This window comes from Oratosquilla oratoria, chromosome 18, assembly GCF_046742065.1.
Source record: "Oratosquilla oratoria isolate Oo_2021 chromosome 18, ASM4674206v1, whole genome shotgun sequence".
Taxonomy (NCBI): domain Eukaryota; kingdom Metazoa; phylum Arthropoda; class Malacostraca; order Stomatopoda; family Squillidae; genus Oratosquilla; species Oratosquilla oratoria.
In genome coordinates, this window is record NC_134794.1 from 20,820,636 (window position 1) to 20,828,184 (window position 7,549).

The window sequence follows — 7,549 nt, forward strand, 5'->3', positions numbered from 1 at the left end:
GTCTCTTAGCCCTGGACAACCTCCTACCAGATAATCCCCGACGAGCCAACCAGCAGACAATATGCAACTGGAACAATTAAGACTAAAATATCAGTTTCAATTAGAACATTCAAAATCAGAATTGGAAAGAGAAAAATTAGAACAGGAAAGAGAATTGGAAAGAGAAAAATTAGAAAAGGAAAGAGAATTGGAAAGAGAAAAATTAGAAAAGGAAAGAGAATTGGAGAGAGAGAAATTAGCATTGGAAAGAGAGAGATTAGAAATGGAAAAAAAACTCAAAACTAAGGAAATCACAATACAAGAGAAAAGCAAAGAAAGAGAATTAGACATTCAGGAGAAAGGAGTACGACTGAATGTAGGTAATTTGTCTTCTTTAATCCCTGCATTTTCACCAGAGGATGTAGACGGCTACTTCAAAACCTTTGAAGCTATAGCTCTCAAACAGGGGTGGCCCAAAGATGACTGGCTTACAATACTAACTCCAAAATTAACAGGAAAAGCTCTTCAGGTGTACAATAGTTTAGACAGGCCCGACGATTACGATTTCGTTAAGAAACAGGTTCTACATGCGTATGCTCTAACCCCTGATGGCTATAGACAAAAAACCAGATCTTTAACAAAATCTCATGCTCAAACTTATGTTGACTTTGCCTCAGAAAAACTTAGATAGTGTAAAAAATGGTTAGAAGCTATGAATGTAACTACCTTTTCAGAACTTCTCAATACTATAGTCCTGGAGGAATGGAAGAGTAAAATCTCCTTTCACATTTTGAGATATGTAGAAGATAGAAGGGGAAAAGACCTGATCCAGGCCGCCGAGTTAGCTGATGCCCAAGCCTTGATGATAGAGACATGGGGAAGCGAAACTCGCAGGCAAAGCCCCATTGTGAGATCCTCTTCTGGTTATCGCCCTGAAGGAGCAGGTGGTAAAGTAGGAAGTAACATAAATTATAATCGTATTTCCCAGCCAGTACAGTGTAGTTATTGTAAAAAGACAGGTCACTCCATTCAAGAATGTAATCATCCAGGTTGTAAAGCCTCAAACAAGTTTAAAGATCATAATGCCAAATCTAAACCTATTGCAGCCTCTAATGTTCATAATCCCCATACTTCTTTTGACCCATACATTTTCCAAGGAAGAGTATCTTTACATAAAGGTGGTCCTAATTACCCCGTTACCATACTTAGGGATACAGGGGCAGCCCAGTCAATTCTCCTCTCAGATGTCATTCCCAATATATCCAATGCATTTACAGGTGAAAAAGTTTTATTGTCTGATCTTACAAGTCAAACTTCTTACCCTCTAGCAGAAGTTTATCTAGAATGTGCATTCCTTACTTCTCAAGTGCAAGTTGCAGTACGTCACGGATCCTTACCTATTCACGGGATAAAGTTCCTCTTGGGTAACGATCTCGCTGATACCCTAATCGTTCCCCCACCAAGGACAGTAGGTGAACCTTTACCTGCAAGTCCCACCCTTGAATTGGATGAGAGTTGTCCACATCTGTTTCCAGCCTGTGCTGTAACTCGATCCCAAAGTAAGGTAACGTCTACTTCTACACCCTCACATTCCTCATCCTTACTCAAGTCCTTACCCACCTCTCCTCCGTCCTTTGGTAAGGAGGATTTAATCAACAAAACACTAACCAAGGACGAACTCGTCCAAGCTCAACAAAAGGATGATACACTCTCCTACTTACTACGCATAGCCACAACCAAAGCAGACATAGACACCACCCCTTGCTTCTATTTTCAAGATGGAATCTTGATGAGAGTATACAGACCCCCTGCCTATAATAAGCTACAAACATGAGCAGAAAAACACCAAATTGTACTTCCTCGCTCAGTCAGAAATAGTGTATTGAAATTAGCTCATGATGGTTTCGCAGGACACTTAGGAGTGAGGAAAACATATTTCAAAATACTTGATCATTTTTTCTGGCCAGGAATGCAAAAAGACATCTCTAACTTCATCAGGACCTGTTACGTCTGCCAGGCTGAGGGTAAGCCAAATCAAAAAATTCCTAAAGCCCCACTTAAGCCCATTCCTATCAGTGAGGAACCCTTTGATAAAATAATTATAGATTGTGTGGGACCATTACCTAAATCAAAAAAGGGTAATGAATACATGTTAACTGTTGTCAATGTGGCTTCCCGTTACCCGGAGGCATTTCCTCTTAAATCAATTTCAGCCAAATCAATCATTAAACCCTTATTGTCAATGTTTATCTCTAAAGGAATCCCTAGACAAATTCAATCTGATCAAGGAACCAATTTTACTAGTTCTCTTTTCAACCAGGTCCATTAGTTCAAATATTTCCTCTGTTATCCATTTGTTTTTCCTCCTCCTTCTATTTTCGGGAAGTACATTTTTATTTCCCTCTTCTATTGCTTCACATAACCTTTGCCACTGAAACCCCGGATCATTTACATCCTCTTCTTCTCGCAGCACTTCATATTTATTTTCTACTGTAACCAAATACCTCTGTTTCAAGTCTTCGTCCTTTCTCAACACACTTACTTCTCCTCTCGGTTTCCCCATCTCCTTTCTTAATTTCTTCAATTTCATTCTAATACCTGCAACAACTGGCACATGATCACTATTACAATCTGCTCCTGGGTATGTTTTTACCTTTATCACTGCATTTCTAAATCTTCTGTTGATAGTAAAATAGTCTACTTGATTGCTTGCTGTATCTCCTGGTGCCCTCCATGTCCATAGCCTTCGCGGATGTTGCCTAAACCACGTATTCATTACTATTTGTTGATGTTCTATGCACCAGCTTATCCATCTTTCTCCCCTGTCATTTCTCTCTCCTAACCCAAATAGCCCCATAACCTCTTCTTCTCCACCTGAACCCACTTTTGTATTTACATCACCCATAACTATTTCAACCTCTTGATTTCCACATTGTTCCATTGCTTGATCTAACTTGTCATAGAAATCATCCATTATCCTTTCTTCTGCTTCTGCTGTGGGAGCATATACCTGTATTAAACATATATCAAAAGGTTTTCCCCTGAGTTTTACCAAGATCACTCTGTCTGACACTGCCCAGAATCCCTTCATAGTACTAGCAGCCTTTTTGTTCATCATTATTCCTACCCCTTTTTCTGCTCCTTCTCCAGAATATACAAATACTCCATGCTCATTTTTCACCTCTCCCGCTCCTGGCCACCTAACCTCACTAAGCCCCATAACATCTATTTTCATTCTGTTCATTTCTCTCCATACCCCATAATATTTTCCCGATTGGTTTAATGTTCGGATATTCCACGTAGCCATTTTCAACTTTTCTTTGGTTACAACAGTCGCCGGATAACGATCAAAAACCGCCTGCTGTACACTATGTTCCCTGGAAAAAGACTCCCATTCACGCTGTTCACTTCATTTAGTCTTTGGTTTTGCTCCATAGTTAATCTTGGATAAATACGTAGTAAGGGTTCCAATCCTTTTCTACGGTGATTGGCCGATTGCCATTTACATGGCTGGTTCGCCCTAGATGTGTCACCTATTTTGCTATCACACCAAACTCACCAAAGTCCTCTGACAAGTAGAGTATATATACTGAGCTTGCTGTTCTAGTCTTCATCTAGTAGAGCCGGCACTGCACAGTAAGGTAATATTCCTTATTGACGGTTTGACACTGAGGAACCCATTCAACGTGAATGAGCCCCTGGGAGTCAAAGAAAGGAATGACCATGGCCTTCTCTTGCGACCTGCTCATCTTTGCCTTTTTGGGTCTGGGGTAGGTCGCGTGCTTCCACTGAGCACTCTGACGTTTCCTCTCAGGGTCGTAGGTAATCATCCAACTCTCGTCGCAAGTCACTACCTTATTCAGGAAACCTGAATCAGCCACTATCATTTCGAGAATGTCAGAGCAACATTCCACACGAAACTGCCTCTGGTCGTCGGAGAGGATCTTTGGAACAAACTTGGCACAGACTTTGTGGAGCTTCACATCTTCGGTCAGAACTGTCTCTACTGTGCCAATACTAATACCAACAGCTTCAGATATCATCCTCACAAATATTCGACGGCCTTGTATCACTAATCTTTGCAATTCCTCAATGTTTTCCTCCTTGCATGCACTTTTCGGTGCTCCAGATCTGGGTTCATCCTCAATCTGTTCATTTCCTTCAGAAAATCTGTTAAACTACCGATAGAAACTTGCTTGGCTCATCTGTTCATCCCCATAGGCCTCCTTTAACATTCCATAAGCTTCTTGTTTGGTTTTCTTAAGTTTAACACAAAATTTTATGGCGTAACGTTGCTCCATGTTTCCCTGCATCTTGCCAAGTGTTCGCAGATCGGCAAACCGAATCAGATTGGTTCCACCACGTTCACCGCTGTACTCAGACCTACAAATATAGAAAGTTGCCAGTTAGTTTAGTCATTTTATAGAATATATGTATGTGTACTTCACCATGAAGCAGTATTTTGATCAAATCATATCTAATATCTCGCCTGACATTTTCTCATTACGTTTTGAACATACCTTATATTTACAGTATATATTATATATATATATATATATATATGTATATATATATCATACATACACACACACACATATGTATATATATACATATATATATATATATACATATATATATATATATACATATATATATATATATATATACATATACACGAGCATATACATGTGTATATATATATATATATATATATATATGTGTGTGTGTGTGTGTGTGTGTGTGTGTGTGTGTGTGTGTGTGTGTGTGTGTGTGTGTGTGTGTGTGTGTGTGTGTGTGTGTGTGTGTGTGTGTGTGTGTGTGTGTGTGTGTGTGTGTGTGTGTCTGTGTGTGCGGTAGTGATATGCATGTATGTCCATACAGGCACAATGGGTAGTGTGACCTATCTAGTGTAGAAACATCATGTTTAGTGTTAAGGGGCTTGCATCCTTTATCTCTTCTCTTTACAGCCTATGCTGCTGGCTACCTCCTGTAGTGAAATGGAAATCTGGGCGCGTAAGTTTCTCTCGCCTCACCATCACCAAGACTCCTGTTGAGCCTCCTCGTGGTCACACACGGTAGCTTTGGTTTCGTGACCTCAGGCTAAATCAACAAGGAGTCTCGAAGTAGCCGTAAGCCTTCGAATATATGAACGGTGAACATGCCCACCAACGTGTGGACTATCCCTGGTGCCCATCAACCACTGACTGGACTTCCACTCCACTGATATTTGAGTAAGTCTAGGAAGACACAAGATGAAGGGAGCTCCCCTGATATAAACCCATGGACGGAGACGCGCGTAAGGGGTAGCATCCCTCGGAAACAGGCCAAAATGCCCGATCACCGAAATGTCCTGTCAAAGTGGCCGAAGTATCTAGGCAAAATGTCTGATGTATTTTGTCAAAATATCCAATGATTATGGTCATAATGTTTGATTATTATTTTAATGTAATACTTCATTTGATATGAAAATACTGACGGAGAGTGCTATGAGATGAAAAAAGAAAATAGTTAATATCATTTAATCTTCAGTAAGTAGTCAGTGCTGAGCATTTGTGGAGGTACTCAGAAGTAGTACAAGTATGGCGTCCATTATCGTCATATAACATCCAGAGCTAGTGAGGTGATGCCTCAGTCTTTTGGGGAATTTCCCTCCGTTTTAGATTTTACTATTCCATTTCGGTCCGTTTCGCATTTTATTATAATCGACCATACAAATAATAATTTTGTATCCGAATATTCCACTTGACTATAAGTTTCACTTTACCATAAGTTAAACCAACGAAAGAATTTTATCTTTATTGCTAAAGCCACTCACAATATTTTAAATACAGAATATGATTCATACATACTTTCTATGCTGACATCGTAGGACTTGCAGTCCATTTTGATTCAGAAAAGACATTCAAGTAAGATTATTATTTTCATATAGTGATTTATACTTATATAACTTTTATGTATATCTATTCTTTCTTATGTTATTTACTTATTTGTTTATTCTAATATATTACACACACACACACACACACACATATATATATATATATATGTATATGTATATATATACATATGTTCACACACACACACACACACACACACACACACACACACACACACACACACACACATATATCTATATATATATATATATATATATATATATATATATATATGGAAAAGGTGGTAGAGAAACGCGGGTTGGAGTGAGAACACTATATTCCTGACGTCTCAACTACAAATCTTCTTCAGAGTGACAGACAACGTATGCATATAGTATATATATACTCTCCTTACGGCTCATCCGGCTGGACTTCTCAGTATGTCGCATGCTGATTGGCCCGATACTGCCTCCTCCATAACCAATATGGTGGTTGCAAATGACAGATTGACAAATACTTCTCTGTGGCTGCTGAGCTTTCCCAGTGTTATGCATGCGGACTCGACCAGCTTTCTCATTTTTCTATCTAGCCCGGTCCAGATAGGACGTTCCTCTTCCCATTCAGGTATATGCCTGCCCATGCGTGTCCACGTGCACTACCAGAGAATTTGAAGTCCTATGATGTCGTGGATCGTTCTTGTGTTCCGTTAGTATCTTTGTAAACCCCCACGACGTCTCACCGTAGTACGTTGCAGGACATCCACTGCATGTTATCCCATGGTATTCCACTGAGACGTCCAGCCGGATGAGCCGTAAGGAGAGTATATATACTGTATACATACGTTGTCTGTCACTCTGAAGAAGACTTGCAGTCAAAACGACAGAAATATAGTGTTCTCGCTCCAACCCGCGTTTCTCTACCACCTATTCCACTCATCTGTCTTACCTTCATAGCAATACATATATATATATATATATATATATATATATAATATATAGAATATATATATATATATATATATATATATATATATATATATATATATATATATATATATATATGCATGTCTATATGCATGTATGTATGCATGTATGTATGTACGTTTGTAGATATCGGACATTATGACCACATAATGAGTGTCGGGTATTATAACAATCGAACATTATTTGCCTCCGACAGACAAGATACCTGTCAGTTTCCTACAACCTTGACTACCAAAAGGTCGTCCGGAGTCAACTCCTGCGACCAGAAGATGGTCGTCGAAGCCAAGATGATGGAGGCAAGATCTGCTCAACCGTTCCTTTACTTAAAATATGTATATTTTTTCAAAACCATTTTAGTCCTTTCACATCACCATTTTCACAACCACATTCAACTTTTTGTATTCAAGTATCCTGGCGAAGGAATAAGGTGATAGAGGTCGAGGATGTTGCTGGAGTGTTTAGATTTTACAGTGCTATCTAAATTATACACGGTTCCACAAATAAAAAATTACTCCAGTGAGGTCGACAGAGTGTCCTCCTGAAGGAAAACCAACAAATCCTTAACAGATAGGCTAAACTCTCTGACAGTCTCCTCAACCAAATAAAATTCACTGAAGCGAGTATCTTGGACCATCTTCCTGAGTTTTCTACGGTCATAGCTCCCGACATTCATTCAGAATTTGCAAAGACCTTCTAAAACATTAATTGTCG